This window comes from Equus przewalskii, chromosome 11 (assembly GCF_037783145.1).
Source record: "Equus przewalskii isolate Varuska chromosome 11, EquPr2, whole genome shotgun sequence".
NCBI lineage: Eukaryota > Metazoa > Chordata > Mammalia > Perissodactyla > Equidae > Equus > Equus przewalskii.
Genome location: NC_091841.1, coordinates 8,342,883 through 8,359,615, shown reverse-complemented (window position 1 = coordinate 8,359,615; position 16,733 = coordinate 8,342,883). Strand labels below are relative to the sequence as shown.

The following is a 16,733-nucleotide window of genomic DNA, read 5'->3' as shown; positions in this document are numbered from 1 at the left end:
AGAGCGCTGATTCTGGAATCAACCTGCCTGCAAGCGAATCCTGCCTCCCGTCCACTTAATAACTACACAACCTTGGGCAAATCACTTAATACTCTAAGCCCAAGATTCCCCAGTCATAAAATGGTGATAATAATAGCATTTACCTTTATAATTTTTGTAAGGAGTGAAGGACATAATCCATGTAAAGTTTTATCACAGCGCCTGGCACCTACTAAATATTCAGTGATTTGTAGGTGTTTTAGTCATTAACTCACTGTCAGTCAATTCAGTAGAGTTTCCTAATTCTTTAGATTTTTAGAGAATGTTTATATTATATCTCGAAGTGTTCTCACCTCCATATCTCATTGATTTGCCTGAAAAATTTTGGGAATATGTAACATGGTAGTCATAAATCTCAATTTCAAGGGGAGGAAAGATTGGGGGTTTATATATTTTTAAAAAAATTGTCCCAGTTATCTTTATTCTTGCCCAATGAAGCTGGTAAGAGACAAGTGTATTTGTTCCATATCCTCAGTTTACAGGTGGGGAAGAAAGAGGCAGGGACTTGAGGGGGTGCCAGAAAGAACTAACATTTAAGCGTTACAGGACAATTCCCCAGGAAGCAGGTCCCGAGAAGATTTGCGTGAAGCAAGTTCATTGGAAAATGCTCTCCGGATAGACTACTATAGGGAAGAGAAGGAAGCAGGAGTGGGCAGAGGGGGACGTTTGGATGTGATTCTGACACAACCAAGCCCTCATTTGTCCCATGGGGAGCTCTGAAGCTAGAATAACCCTGCAGAGCTGACCCAAATGAGCAATAGAGTTGGGCCTTTAAACCCACAAACTGACCAGTCATTGGGTGTGAGCCGCCGCTGGTAAGGGGTGTGACCTTGGGCAAGGCTGCCATCTTCAGTCGAGAACAATTCTGGGGGTGTGTGTGTGAGGGAGATGATATAGCTGTGAGCTCGAAGCTATTATCACCCTGTGCTGAAGGTTTTGGGGGGATCTGTGTGGTCTCTCACGGTGTCCACAACATATAGCTTCTACTGTGTGCCCGGCATTGTGCTGTGAACTGTCAGTACACCATTTTATCAAATCTCACAACAAACCTGCAGAATAACTAGTGAAGAAAGCTATGATATGTTTAGTGCCTTCTGTATGTCTGGTGGGTTACAAACTCTAGTTCATGTAATTTTCTTAACAACTCATCGAGGTTGGAATTATTTGTTGCATTTGGTGGAAGAGAAATCAGAAGTTCAGAAATGCCAAGTTGGTGCTCAGGACATGAACCTGGCTCCGGCTCACGTTGGAGCTGGTGCTGCTCCCAGTGGGCAGTTTGGACCCATTTTACAGATGGGGAGCTTGAGGTTTAGTGAGGTTAAATGGCTTTCCTGGAGTTGAGAGCTGGTGGAGGGCAGAGTTGGGGCTTGAACTCGCATCTACCGGATGCTCTTTCCAAGGCATCATGCTGCTTTGCAGGAATGAGAAAGTTGTAGGCTGGGAAAGAGGAGAAAGACCACGATGTGGTGGGGAAAAGGGCAGCCAAGCGAAGCTTACCTTCTCTGAACTCTGTTGACTTCGTCCCTAACGCTTCAACGGCTCTCAAGACTTTCCTGACAGCCTCAGTTTGTGGGCTTCCAGCACTTCACTAGGTCTGGCTGAGAAAGCTTTAGAAAGCTACCTCTGTGTTTTGCTTTTTTCCCCATTCTCTACTCCTGTATCAGCCTCTAGAGCCTGGACACGACTTTGAGGAGGCGGGAGGGGCGAGGCTGGAAGGTCTGACTTGGGAATAAGTTGCAAGCGAAGTCTGGCGCTGTTTGCTGCGCTCGGCTTTCATTTAGAGGCCACTAGATGGCGCACACCCTCCATTCCCGAGGCTCCCGTTTGCCAGGGGGCTTGGTGGCCTCCCTCCCTTCCCTCTGCCCGGTACTGACAGTATTAATAGCTAATAGTTATTGAGAGGTTACTATGTGCCTACTAAGTTACTATGCTAAGGGCTTTGCATAAATTATCGCATTTAATCCTTACCACAACCTTTTACAATAGGCCTTGTTATCCTTAATTCACAAATGAAGATTTGTAATTTGGGGGAAGAACAAAGCCAGGGCTGGATTTAAGCCAAGGATTTAAAGCAGGTCCTCCGACTTAGAGCTTGACCTCTACATACTACTGCCTCCTCAATCATTACGCAATGATGAGACTTGAGCTCTTACCATGTGGCAGACGTTGTGGTCGGTGGTTCGTAAAGTTTCCTTCATTTAAAACATACTGTTCTTACCAAAAAAAAAAAAAAAAAAGGGTAAATACGTGAAATGACGGATGTGTTAATTAACTAAAGGTGGGGAATCCTTTCACAATGTACACAGTTATCAAATCATCACGTTGTACACTTGAAATATCTTACACTTTTATTTGCCAATTAAATCTCACTTAAAAAAACCCCACCTCATAAGACTGTGAAATTAGTAGTACCATTCTCGGGCATGTTAAAAGTGAGAAGATCGAGGGATGGAAAGGCTAAATAATTGCCAAGTTACAGTGAATAAAGAGTGGGACCCAGACTAGAATCCAGGTTTCCTAGGCTGTGGATCCCAACAAGGTTTACCTCCTGAGAGATGACGAGAGATGAGCATATTGGTCCACTCCATTCAGTGGGGTCCTAGGATTTGGGAGTAGCCCACTGTTCTGTAAGCACCTCTGCCTTGTGGAAGAGAGCTCTTCTCAGGGGGCTTGTCCTGCTGCGAGGCTGCCCAGGCTTTGCATCAAATCTAGGTTCAAATTCTGGCTCCACTGTTTGCCAGCTCTGGAGATGCTGAAAGAAGCTTTTCTTTAATCCTCTTTGTGGATTTGCTCATTGCCTCTCTCCCCTCCTAGACTAGCATCCTTCAGTAGAACTTTTTGTAGTAATTAAATATTCTATATCTGCACTGTCCAGTGTGGTAGCCAAGAATCACATGTGGCTTTTAAGTACTTGAAATGTGGCTAGTGAAACTGAGGAACTAAATTTTAAATTGTATTTGGTTTTAATTACTTTAAATTGCAATAGCCACAAGTAGCTAGCGGCTACCTTATTGGATGGCAAATTTCTAGATGGCCTAGTATTCACTGCTGCATCTCCAGAGCTTGGCATAGTGTATGCCCTTGGAAAGTGCTGGATAAATATGCTTCAAATGAATGAGTGCAAATTACTTAGTGTGAATTTTCCTAAACTACACCAGAGGCCTATGCATGTAGGAAGGCTCGGGTCTGAGATAGCCAGAGGTTTGGTGGGTACCATCTTCAGGAAAGAAGAAGGAGAAGAGGAGACCATCAGACCTGCAGGCATCACCTAAGAGAGGAAGTCTGAAACAGCAGACCGTGGACTACGTCTGGGATATGTAGTAAGTTAAGGAACACTAGTCACCTCCCCAGTTTGTTGTATTTTATTTTTCCTTCAGCGATTATGAATCAAATCCTTGAAGGAGGAAGGAAACTGTGGGTTTGATGACAAGATCCCGAGGAAGAGAGGAGCTGGAGAGACTGTGTCACTCACCACACAGTAGACCCTGAGGGAGAGAGACCCCAGGAGGTGGACCAGGGGTCAGGAAGATGGCAGGCCCTTGAGGTTGTGTGGGAGGAAAGGAAAAGAGATGTTGCCCTGGGAAGCTAACAGTCTGAGGATTAGGCCACTAGTTATAAACTTAGTTACCTTCATGATCTCTACTTTGAAGTTAAAATCAGAGAACTGAGAATACTGGCTCTTTCCATTTTCCTCCTATGGGGTCTCTCTGGCCCAAGGCTCCAGCTATTTCTCTCTCTTCCTCACTTTCCCTCTCTGTTCTCCCTATGAGCCTAGTATAAATTCATCATCCTCATCCTCCTCATCCTCACCAACATTATTGAGGATACTGGTACCCAGAGTTCAAGTGGATTACATCATTTAGTCCTCCAACAGAGCTCCTAGGGGGATGATCACTCCAGTAACATTTATTGATCATTTATCATGTTCCAAACACTGCTGTAACTCTTTAAGTACCCACACTCACCCCACTCCCCATGAGTGGATGTAATTACCATCATCATCATCATCTCCCTCAATTTACAAATGAGGACCCGTGACCTAGACAGGTGGAGTAACTTGCCCAAGACTGTGCAGCGAGTAAGCTGCAAAGTCAAGATTCAAAAACTAGGCAACTGGGCTCTAGAAATTACATCAGGTTCTGAGAGTTATCTTATATGTATCTACTCTTTTAACATTCACAATAACTCTATGAGATGAAGATAATTATTGTCATACCCATTTCATAGGTGAGGAAACTGAGGTTTAACAAGGTTAGGTAGCTTGTCCCAAATCATACAACTGCTTAGGGCTGGAGCCAGGATTTGAACCCAGGCATCTGGGTTTCAGTGGTCACTCTTGAAACCACTAGAGTGTATGTACTGAGTTGAGTAGCATCCCTCCAATTCATGTCCTTCCCAGAACCTCAGAATGTGAACTTGTTTGGAAATAGAGTTGTTGCACATGTAACTGGTTAAGATGTGGTTATACCGGAGTAGAGGGGGCCCTTAACCCAGTGTGACTGCTCTTTTCATAAGGAGAAGGGAAGAGACACAGAGACACAGACAGAGGACAGCCATGTGTAGATGGATGCATACATTGAAGTGAGGTATCTATGAGACAAGGAATGCCAAGGATTGCTGGCAAGCACCAGAGGCTGTGACAAGGCGAGGAAGAACCCTTTCCCGGAGCCTTCAGAGAGAGCATGGCCCTGCTGATGCCTTGATTTCATACTTCTAACCTCTAGAACTGGGAGGGAATAAAATTTCTGTAGTTTTAAGATGACCAATTTGTGGTGCTTTATTATGGCAGCCCTAGGAAATTAATACAGTGGAACACACATTCTAGGTTGGAGAAAGAACCAATGATTCTATAGTTTGCTGAGTAGCACAGAGCCTAACCTTTAGAGTCTTTCCAAAAACCAAGGTTGAGGATATGTTTTGGCGATGATGGGAGAACAGACTCGAGAGCAGAAGCGGGGAGACTGACTCCCACTTTAGTGATGGTGTCTCTCTCACACAACCAGGAAGGCAGAGAGCTGGTTCAGGCTCAGGCTTTGGAGACAAGTAGACACAGGTTTACATCCAGGCTCCTACCTACTACCTGGTGACTTTAAACAAATTCCTAACTTCTTCTCTAAGCCTCAGTTTCCTCCTCTGCAAAAGTGGTGATAACAATACTCTTTAACTTAAGAGTTGTTGTGAGGATTAAGTGAGATAATACAAATAACACCTCTGAATATCCACATTAAGCCCTCACTGAATTGTAGCTGTTACTCTTCTGGGAACTGGCAAAGAGACTAAGAGAAGAGTTTGCATTGAGCCTAGAGGGTTTATGTTCCAGGGCTGACCTCGATGAGCAGAGTCCCCGAGGTCTGTTGCGTTTCTGCAATTCCCCTCTCTCTGGCCCTTCTCAGATTTAAGAGGTGGACTCATGAATTCTTTTACTATACTCTTACTTTTCTTACCTGATCCAGTAGGTGGCGATAAGTCTCCATCATTTTCCTTCACCCAGCATTTACTCCAGCTCTAGTCTGGGCTTTGCGGTGGGAGCGGACCATTAGGAGTGGTGGAAACAATTCAGATGGAGGGGCCTCCTTTGGGAAGCATTAAGCACCCTTCAGGGCACAAATAGGTGTTCATCTCCACCCCAGACGGACTTCTTCAGAGCTCTTCTGATGGTTTTTATCCACAATACATCAAGCAGAGACATAAAATTTATAAAGAAGACTTTCTATTTTGTTCTCAGAACAAGGATACGTTATCTCACTAAATTCCGGAGGGGACACAGTCCTCATGGTTAAGAGTTGAGCTCCATCTGACTGGTAAATCCATGGTATTTTGCAAGGCGTCCACGTGTCTCAGTGAATTTTGGACACACTGCACGGGCATCACCTGCCTGCGAGCTTCTGAGAAATGCAGAACGTCAGGCCTCATCCCAGACCTGCTGAATCAGAACCGGCATTTTTAACAAGCAACCCAGGTAACAGGCGTACTCATTAAAGTTTGAGAAGTCCTGGCCTACAGGATCTCAGAAGGACATGATTTGTCCCACCAGCCCCATCATTAGCTCTCTTTAACTAAGTGGAGAATACTAGGCTAGCATTGTGTGTCATATTTACAAATAACGTTGTTACTCCTAAAGGACGTTTATATAGACTGCCTTATTTCATTGCTTTACTTTTCCAACAATCCTTCAGTTCAGCCCCATCTATAGCTGAAGAAACGGAGCTTGGAGGTGCACGAAGATCCAAGTAGAAGTGGGATGTGAGTTCAGGTTTTCCAAGCCCATAGTGATTGGATTTCAAAGTAGTACATTCACCCATTGCTTAAGGATGGGAATATGTTCTGAGAAATGCATCGTTAGATGACTTCGTCATTGTGCAAACATCATAGAGTGCACTTACACAAACCTAGATGGTATAGCCTACTACACACGTAGGCTATATGGTACCAATCTTATGGGACCACCGTCATATATGTGGTCCATCATTGACTGAAACGTCATTGTGAGGGGCATGGCTATAATAGAAATAATAGCTAACATCCAGTGCTCACTGTGTACTGTATCAGGCTGTATGCTAAATGCTACACATATGATTTCACATAATCCTTCTTACAGTTCTAAGGAGAGGGCACTATTATTGTCACCATTCACAAATGAGGAAACTGAAGAGTGGAGAGGTCAATACACTGGCCCAAGGCCACACAGCTACTAAATAAATGACTGATTTAGAATTGTAACCCAAGCCGTTATGACTCCAGGCCCAAGAGCTTAAACGCTATAGCTTAAGGGCTCCCTGGGGGTTGTACGAGTTCCTTGCACATTGTCATTTTGACACACTTGCTTATGATTCTAACGTACTTTTGAGTAAATCATTATTTGGATGAGCTTGAAATCGCTAATGATACAGGACAGCTTCTTCCCCATTGTTTAATAGGAAATCAAGGCATTAGCAGGCCCACTCTCCCTCTGAAATCTGTAGGGGAGTATCCTTCCCTGATTCTGCCCAGCTTCTGGCAGTTTGATGGTGATCCTTGGCATTTCTTGGCCTGTAGCATAACTAACCTCTGCCTCCATCTCCATACGGCTGTCTCCCCTCTTGGGTTTATGTTTTCTCTTCTTTTAAGGACATCAGTCCTGTTGGATTAAGGGCCACCCCAATGCAAGATGACCTCAACTTAACAATTATGTCTGAAAGGACCCTACGTCCAAATAAGGCCCCATTCTGAGATACTAGAGATTAGAACTTCAACATCTTTTGTAGGGGGTGTCGATGCAAACAATCCATAACCAATGTATAAATCAAAATTGGGATGAGTTTAATATGAGCCAGATCTGAGGACTAGCCTGGGGCCTTCCTTCCTCAAGGAAGTGGGGTGTACAGAGTGTTTATATACTGTCTTGGAACAAAGAGCATACATCACATATGATAGGAATGTCTCCTTTACAACAGTTGTGAGATTGCCTGGCCGGCACAGCACAGCGATTCACACAGCAGGTAGCAGGTCTGTTGTCTGGAGCTGGGTGAGCACAGCAATCAATTCCTAGCTTAGGGAGAGATGCTTATCCTTAATGAAATGCCACTGTGGGGGGAGTTGCATCTTTATCTTAAGGGCTTTTGTTCTTGTCTTTGGGACATAGTAAATGCTTAAAGCAGATATACAATGCATGCTCAATGGCCGTGTCAGGTCCTTTTGGAAAAACAAGGTCAGGCTGAATTCTTTTTACACCAGTGGCTTCCTCATATACTCTAATATATCCTATTGCTTGCCATTTATTTATCAGGGGACACAATTCAATCTATAACAGTATGTTGTAAGGTAGAATAGTGGTCAAGTGTGCGAGTTCCAGAACCAGAGGGCAAGGGTTCAAATCCTGGCTCTGTCACATAGCTGGATGATGTAGAGCAAGTTACTTAGACTATTTGAGCTTCACTTTTCTCCTCTGTAAATCAGGAGAATCTCATAGGAGTGTTATGAATTAATATACCTAAAGCACCTACCTAGAACAGTAGAAACTGTTGGTGTCCCTCCCAGGTCCCTTTAGCAGCTAGTGCACCCATTCTGATCCTGGGCTAACATCTGGCACCAGTGACCTTCTACGGAGAATTGTCCTTGGCCAACAGAAGCCACCTTGTTAGAGATGTCTGGAAGGTTGACCTCCCCTCCCTGGTTTACTGACCGATGCCAGACTTTACCTGAGACCACATCCTTGCTCAGCTCTTTCCTATTGCTTCATTCCCTTTTGGGTCCTTACTGAGAGCATGGCCTCAATAAGTCACATGCATCTGAATCCCTGCCTCAGGCTCTGCTTCTAGTGAACCCAACTTGGCACAAGTGCCTGGTATGAAAGCATTAGACTGCTGTTGTTATTATCATTTTCAAGGAGTCAGGCATTAACCTCCCAATCTTCCTGCCTTTCTCATGATTTAGTACTGCAATTATGTTTTATTTTTCCTGCCATTAATCTTGTAATTCCAAGAGTGGAAAATTTCCCCATACACATGACTGATTCCTGAGCTGAGATGGCCCAGGCCACACCCAGGGGAAGCTGCTTCTTCATCACTACTGGCCACTTCTGAGAGTGTATGCAGGCCTGGAGCACTTCTCTCCACTTTATCTCAACCCCGGACTGCTACAGGCCCTTCCTTGCTCCACTTTGACAGCCCATCTCTTAGTGCTTGCTCCTCAGTCATTTATATAGAGAGCAATGTCTGCTTTGTAACAGGATAGGGATTAGTAACCGTTGTTGGCTCAGCCTAACAGAGTTCCACCTGTCTGTCTCCAGGTTGGCTGGGTGCACCTTAGCCCTGTCTACATCATTATCATCATAGCAGCTACCGCTTAGCAAATGACTAATGTGTGCCAGACAGTATATAGTATATATCATAATCACATGGGTACTAGTTCTAACCCTCAAAAAACTCTTTGAAACAGAAGGTGAGATCCTCATTTTACTAACGAGATGAAGAAGGTCAGAGAAGGGAAGTCTCTTACTTGTGGTCATGCAACGGTTGAGTTGGACTTTGAACCACACTTGTCTGGTGGGGAACCAAGTGCGACTCTCAAGTTCCTTGTTGAAATTATGTTCTCTAGAAGCACTAAGACCACGAACCACTGATTTTCTGCCTGTGAATAGCACTTTAGTAGCTGATGTCCTAGTCCCTTCCCAGCAAGACCTGTTGATATCTCAACTCCTCGGATCTTTCTTTTCCTTTCTTCCCAGCCAGGGCTTAACATTTTCTCAAATCTTTTTACTTCCACCTGCCATCTGAAGCTTCGTTAAGCTTCTGCACCCCCCACCCCCGCTGCACCCCCACTTCTCCATTCCTCAAGCCCAAGGCAGATTCACACATATTCATTCATTTCCTTCTGTTTTCAAGATTTCAATTTCTCTAGCATTCCATTTATGTCACTCAAGTTCCAATTCATCATAAAATTTGCATTCTCAGAACTACGTTTAAATCAAGGCATATGAGATTCTTGCTTGTCATAGACATTGAGGAGGAGTGTAGTGGTCATGTCATTTATCATAGTTTATTTACAAGGATGCCTTGGGAATACTTCATTAATTAAGCTCCCAAACAAACCCTCCTTCCTAGTAGCACAGTCCTTCATTGGAATTAGATTATTTTGAAATCACTGCTTGGTGGCAACCTGTGGCATATATCTGAGTTACTTAACAAATCACGGGGGTCTTATAAAATTGCCTGGGAAAGCCCTTACAAATGAAAATATCTACTAATGAACTTATCGCTTGCAACAGTTCCCAGTCGGACATCCTTCCCTGATCACTCTAGCCTCTATCCCTTTGTATCACCCAGTGCCTTTGCGGGTGGGTGTCAGGCTCTTAATGATTTATGAAGCTGAACATCTGATAACTGCAAAGAAAATTCACTGTAAATCAATTGCAAAGTGAAACTGGAAATACCGCCAAAGATGCAGGATTTCACGAAGTCAATGGAATTGATGTCGGAAGGCTGTCTGAATCGCATGCACGCTGTTTGGCAAAACAGAACTGGGAAGAACCGTTAAAAATTGAAGCAGAAGACAAGGACGATGATGCCTGAGCTTCTTCAAGAGAGAATGATTAAAATATCAAATGCTTAAGAGAGCTCCTCAGGAAAACTGAGGAAGACTTTAAATATTTTTCAAAAATGACTCTCTTATTTGCTCTTGCCGTGAAAATTAAGTACGAAATCAAGAATGCCCTATTGTGCAATCATACAATTGTGTGGAAAAATTACTGCTGAGAAATCAATACATGATTTATTCTTTGTTCTGGAATAATAATGACCTAAATTTGATTAAATATAAGCAAAAAGAAATAAATTTTTATAACTTTTCATTTCAATTTCAATAAAGGGCCCCCAATAGACCTGTTTTTCACTATTTATTGTGAGTTTGCTCTCCTTTAAAGTAGGTTCATTTCCCGGAGATCAAGGTCAATTACCCTCGGAGATCAGGGAACCTGCCCACAGGCAGCTTACGGTCTCGTTGGCTGGGCTTTCCTAACACACTGGGGATGGGATGTGGTGAATGAGGGAATTCCCTTTGCTAGGTTGTAACTACAGTGTAACTGGGGAAGGAGGGGATGGGAAAGGAATGAAGAAGTGTCTTCCACTTGCAGTCAAGGTCTGTAGAATCTTTAGCCTGGTCCTGGCTTTGTTTTCTTTGGTTTCAAAGATGCCTCTTTCCTACAAAAACCTTTCCGCCTGCTGCTGTCAGTGACTGTTGACAAGGCTCTTTTGTCGGCTTTCTGAGGGAGCTCGTGAACAGCACGCAGGGAATTCAGCAAAACACCGGGGCTCTAACTGCTCCTGAATGAGACAGAATTAGAAAATGACTTCAAATTGAAAACTTAATTTTCAATTAGTGTACATTCAGGCAGGAGTGGGAGGGACTCGGGGATGACAGCCTGTTTGCTTAACACGCTTTTTAGAAGACATGCTTGCAAGCTATTAGTTAGCTTCCTTCTTCCCTCCCCGTCCCCACCACCCTAACCGCTCCTCACACTGTAATTTGGCAGCGGCTGCTTGCAGGCCTGCTGTGCGCTTGGTCCCTGACTGACTCAGATGCAGATGGCAGCAGAGGCAGCCACAGGAAGTGGGATGCAGCCTGTCACCTCTGAGACTGGCTTGTGCTTGTCAACCTCGCTGTGGACCCTGTGAGGCTACAGGTGAGCTTGTCACCTCTAAAGGTGCATGCCCTTCTGATGGCTTTAAAAACACTTTAAAAGAAATGTTTTCTTTCTCTCCAATGTATTTGATCCTAGCATGAGGCTCGCCATTGGTCAAACATAGTCAGTGTGGCTTTGAAACGTGGGATTTGTGATGAGAGGGTGGGGTTGGAATGGGGGCAGGGTGACTACCACAGGAGCGGTATGAAGTAGAGTGTAGGAGGTGGCAGAGGGATTAGGGACGAGAATGACTTTATCTGTCCTCTGTGCCGTCCTTCCAGTCTTGACATAGTTCTGATCCTCTTCTCCTTTTCCCCTTTTCCTGAACAGAACTACTTTACCAGGCTCAGATTGTTCTGGCAACCACAGTTGGCTTCCCTTGGTTAGTCCTGTTTTCTCCCAACCCTTTGCTACCTGTGCTGTGTTAACTGTGGGGTCAGGCTCCAGAGCGTTTCCTCAGTTACTACATTAGCGCTTAACATGGTGTGTTTACAAGCACCGTAACTGGAAATCATTAATTCAGTCAGCAGAGCAATAACTTCATTAGGAACTTCCTCCTGTCATTAGCAGGCTAGAGAAAGTGTGCCACAGTGATTAAACATACCATCTCAGACGTGGCAGGCAAGGCTGCTATCTGCTTGGCAGGCATTTTTCATCCCTTTCATCTTCCTTCCAACTCTTCTCAGATGCAGCAAAGCTGGCTGTAAATGTTGGAAGCGAGTGTTTCGTTTTTATAACAGACATGGCCGCGGGCTCCGCAGATCTGTCACTAGGGTTTTCCTGACTTCTTCCTCGACCTTGGCTCATGTCCCAGCCCCCAGCTCCTGGTGACATCTGCTCCCACCAGGTTGGCCTGAACAACTTCCAAGTATATTTATTTAGGTTGTTTCTCTTGGTGAGTCCGACCCTAGGCTAATTTCTGCAGCCCTTTCTCAAAGGAACCAGCATCTTCAGCTGCCACTGGTGCAATCCTTCCCAAGGTTAAACTCCTCTCCAGAGAAGTGATCACCGCACACTGTTTCTTTATTAGTCTTGTGGTGCCAACTAGCCACTCTTGTTAATCCTCTTTTTCTGCCATCCAAGCTGTAGCCTTCCAGGCAGTTTCCAAGAAGTGCTGGATTTAATTGAAAAAAGGAAGAGAGTGAGAAACTGAGTGGCTGACACTAGATTCCAGACTACAAAAGGAGAATGGGAAGGAGGAGTTTTGAGAAACAACATCTGCTAGACAAATACCAGTGAATCCTGATAGCCCAGAAGCAGTTGACTTACAGAAATGAAACTGAAAACTAGGATTTGCAGGTTTGGAGGGGTCTTAGAAGTCTTGTAATCTAATTCTTTTATTTTATAAATGAGAAAACTGACTTAAAGAGGCTAAAAGGTCTGCCCAAGTAACTAACTAGGGAATGGTAGAGAAAGGTCTCCAGCCCAAGCCCTGACATTTCCTGTTTCTTGCTTTAGTCGCTACACCACACGGCCTGGAAAAAGCCTTTTTCTTTTGTGAAAGCAATTTAGAAGGTTTTTGGGGAAGGTGTCAAAGGCTCTCCTACTTACAATTTTTATTTTAAAGATTTTACTTTTCCTTTTTCTTCCCAAAGCCCCTGGGTACACAGTTGTATATTCTTAGTTGTGGCATGTGAGATGCCGCCTCAGCGTGCCTTAATGAGCGGTGCCATGTCTGTGCCCAGGATCCAAACCAATGAAACCCTGGGCCGCCAAAGCGGAGCGCGCAAACTTAACCACTTGGCCACGGGGCTGGCCCCGACCTACTTACAATTTTTAAAGATGCCAATATTCTTCTTCCTAGGATTTAAGGGCATACCATCTGAGCTCTTTTGATTGCAAGAGACAGAAATACAACTTGTAAGAAAGGAGAATTTATTAGCCCATGGAATTTATTAGCCCAAGGGAGGTTGGCTAACCAAATCATAGAAATCTGGGATGCAGGAAAAACTAGAATAAGGACTGGAACATCACTCACCCTTTCTTTGTGTTCCACTGTCACCTGCATTCTTTCTCACTGGGCACTGCTTCTTTTTCTTTTTTTTCACATGGAGGAGAACTGTTGTTTTCCATAGCTCCTACCAGTCGAGATGACTTAATCATGAAATCTATGGCCTCAATCCTTGGAAAATACCTCATTGGTTGGGGGTGATGGGAGGAGTCAGGTGGGCTGCCCTGAGCCAATCAATTGTAGCCAAGTGGATGGGATATTGTCATTGGCCCTGCTTTGAGTCTGGGGCCTAATCCAGGGCCCATCATTAGTGGTCACGGGGTTAGGATTTGTAAGAATGTGGCTACTCCTATATAAACCTCATGGTTAGAGTTTACATGTGGGGAGGGTACTCAGGGAATGTATTTCCTCCAGAAAGCAGGTGCTGGGTAGACAAAATGCTAGCAATCCCTCTGTAAGGGGCACCCCTGTCTCCTCTCAAATAATGAATTCTAGTTCACCTTGTTGCTTACCTCTATGGAGATTCTGAGATGACTCTTAATTTAAGAGGGAAATTTCCGGTTTTTCAGTATTTCCAACCACCTTTCCAAATATAAAGCAATAGAATTTGGCAAAAATATAAGGCCAAAAAAAAAAAAAAAAAGCTAGTTGAAAGCATCTCATTGGACTTGCCAAATTAGAAAATGAGAAGCATAAATTTATATGCTGCTACAGTTTAACGAACCTGACCCTTGAATTTAAAAATAACAGTATATTCTTTACTGATGGGTTTCTTCATCATTTGTGGCCATATCCCCCAGCTCTGGTCACGAGCCCTTCCATTAGTCTATCCTAGAGTAGCCGGAGGTTGCAAAGTGATGTCAACACCTTTATATCAATGGTGGGATTTTGGAAACTCTTGCTCATTCTTTTTTCTTTTCATAATGACTCCTAGAGTATAGCATTTATCATAAAGTGAATATGAGTTATTATTGCTATGAGACTATAAACCTTCCATTTCATCCGAATTTGCATTTCTAGCTTTCTTGATGCAAGGGGATGTTCTTCTGGCTCTAGTGGTTATTTTATCCCTTTCATGGGTGGAAGGCACGGTTAGAACAGCAGTCAGTAGAACAGTAATCACAGTAACGTCAACACTTATTGACTGCTTGCAATATACCGGTCATTCTTAGCTTTATATGGTTTAACTTACTTGATCCTAGTAACCACCCCCAGAAGTTTAGTACAGTTATTATTCCTCCTTTGTAGATGGAGATAGTAACATAGATAGGTTAAGTTACTTGCCCAAGGTCACGTAGCTAGAAAGTGGCAGAGTTGGAATTTGAACCGGGGCCATCAGGATTTGTGTTGTGTGCATTAAACCGTCATGTTATTCCACCTCTTAAGGGCCAGACACTATTATGGGTCTTAAGGAGTTTTGGAAAAACCCATTCTACTTCCTCAAATACTTTAACTGTTGAATAATGATCTTTATTGATTTAATTCAAAGTGTCTGTTTTACCGTTAAAAATGGAAATAATACTGGGAAAAACATCCTGTTAATTTTGATTAGTTAGTTACCCTCACATTCAACTAGCCTTTCTTAAGCTCCTTCTATGTGCTCTGACTCATTTAATGAGTTGAGTTTTATGTGAGGTGGGTGTATAATCTCTGTCTTACAGCCAAAGAAACAAAGACTTAGCCAGGTTACGTGACTCGCCAAATTCCCACGAAAATAAAGGAGACAGGTCAGGATTTGAGCTTGGTCTGCCTCACTATGAGCCTAGTTCTCTCTGTAATACTTATAAATGAAATGAATATATCAGATTTTTGCTGGTTGGTAGAGCAGAGCAGTTTTTAACAGGGCAGAAGGTGGAAAGCATGTGACATTGTGTCCTTGTAGGGCTAAAAGTGGGATCTTGGAAGGGTCTGAGGGGATTGGCGTATGAAGATAAAGAAGAGCAGATGTGAGAGGCTCCACAAGAAAGTTCCAGTTCTTTCATTTTTCTTCCCAGAGAGAAGGGAAACATTTACTTAGCTAACGTTTTCAGAAGGCCCTGGCAATTAGAGTGTTAATATTCCATGCAGTCACAGTTATGCTGTAACTACCAATTATGGGAAAACTCATCATTTTGCTGTAATGTAATTACGTTAAATAGCACCAGTCATGTCAGTGCAAAGACTGGGGCAGCCTCTAATTATCCACTGCACCCAGACACCTCAGCTCGGATCAGGAATAATTGGTGTAATGCAGTTTTGCGTTTCAGAGTTGGCCCCAGTTTTCCTCAGGAAAGGTTCTTGCTTTCCCATCCTCCCTTGAGTGTGTGTGATTCAGCTGTGTTTGTGATCTGGAAGCAGATGAGACATTAACATCCCCAATCTTGGTGTGATTTAGTATTTCTCTTCTAGGCGGTGAGCCCTTTGAGGGCCAGAAGCGTCTTTATGCACCTCTTCTCTCACCAACACATGGGACAGAGAATGTGACTAGCTAACATCTACCGAGTGTCTCCTGTCCCACAGGCCAGGGACTCTGCCAGGTACTTGACATATGTTTCGGTATTAATCTTCATAACAACTCTATAAAGGAGATAGTAAGCTTCCTACCTAATAGAAGAGAAAGCTAAGGATCGGAGAGCTGAAGCAACTTGTCCAAAGCCATAGAACTAACAAGTAGTAGAGTCAGATTCGTCCTTTTTCCAAAGCCTCTGCTCTTTCTACTTCTTCCCACTGCTTCCCAGTAGGTGACTAGTAAGTGTTTATTGAATGAAGACGGAGGAGGCTACGTATATTTACATGTGAGGATGATCTTTACTTTCTGGTCTGTTTCATCAACTTTAGAATTAGATCTTTAGCTTGGTTCATTTCTAAAAACTCTTCTTTCCTTCCCACAAGACAATCCAAATCCCATTCTTTTTAGCATTTGGAGAGTGCCTCCCAGTGATTAGTGTGTGTGTGTGTGTGTGTGTGTGGGCATGTGCATTTGTGTGTGTGTGTGTGTGATGTACACATTAAAAAAAAGTCAATCAATTGTGGGAACCCTTGTGCACTGTTGGTGGGAATCTAAATTGGTACATCCACTATGGGAAAAAGTATGGAGATTCTTCAAGAAATTAAAAATAGAACTACCGTATGATCCAGCAATTCCACTTCTGAGTATTTACCCAAAGAAAATGAAAACAAAAATTTGAAAAGATATATCCAACCCCAGGTTCATTGTAGCATTATTTACAATAGTCAAGATATGGAAACAACCTAAATGTCCATCTACAGATGAGTGGATAAAGAAATTGTGAGATATATAGATATATATATATATATATATATATATATATGTACAATGGAATATCATTCAGCCATAAAAAAGAATGAAATCTTACCCTTTGTGATATGGCAAGATGGACCTCGAGGACATTATACTAAGTGAAATAAGTCAGATGGAGAAAGATGATAAGCACCATATGATCTTTCTCATGTGTGGAATCTAAAAAAAAAAGCTCATAGATACAGAGAACAGATTGGTGGTTGCAAGAGGCAGGGGGTGGAGAGTGGGAGAAATGGCTGAACAGTTTTCTTTTAGTTTGAATAAGTTGAATAAGATCTTTTTCA

The 16,733-nt window shown here is 43.3% G+C and overlaps 1 long non-coding RNA gene across 3 annotated transcripts in view; it reads left to right on the top strand.

Annotated features, from left to right (window-relative positions):
* Positions 1-11,028: 11,028 nt before the first annotated feature.
* Positions 11,029-16,733, top strand: part of LOC139074454 (uncharacterized) — a 106,061-nt gene continuing 100,356 nt past the window's right edge. For all 3 annotated transcript variants that reach the window (XR_011524077.1, XR_011524076.1, XR_011524078.1), the window contains exon 1: positions 11,029-11,197. This is a non-coding gene — a long non-coding RNA (uncharacterized lncRNA). The remainder of the gene's footprint in view (positions 11,198-16,733) is intronic.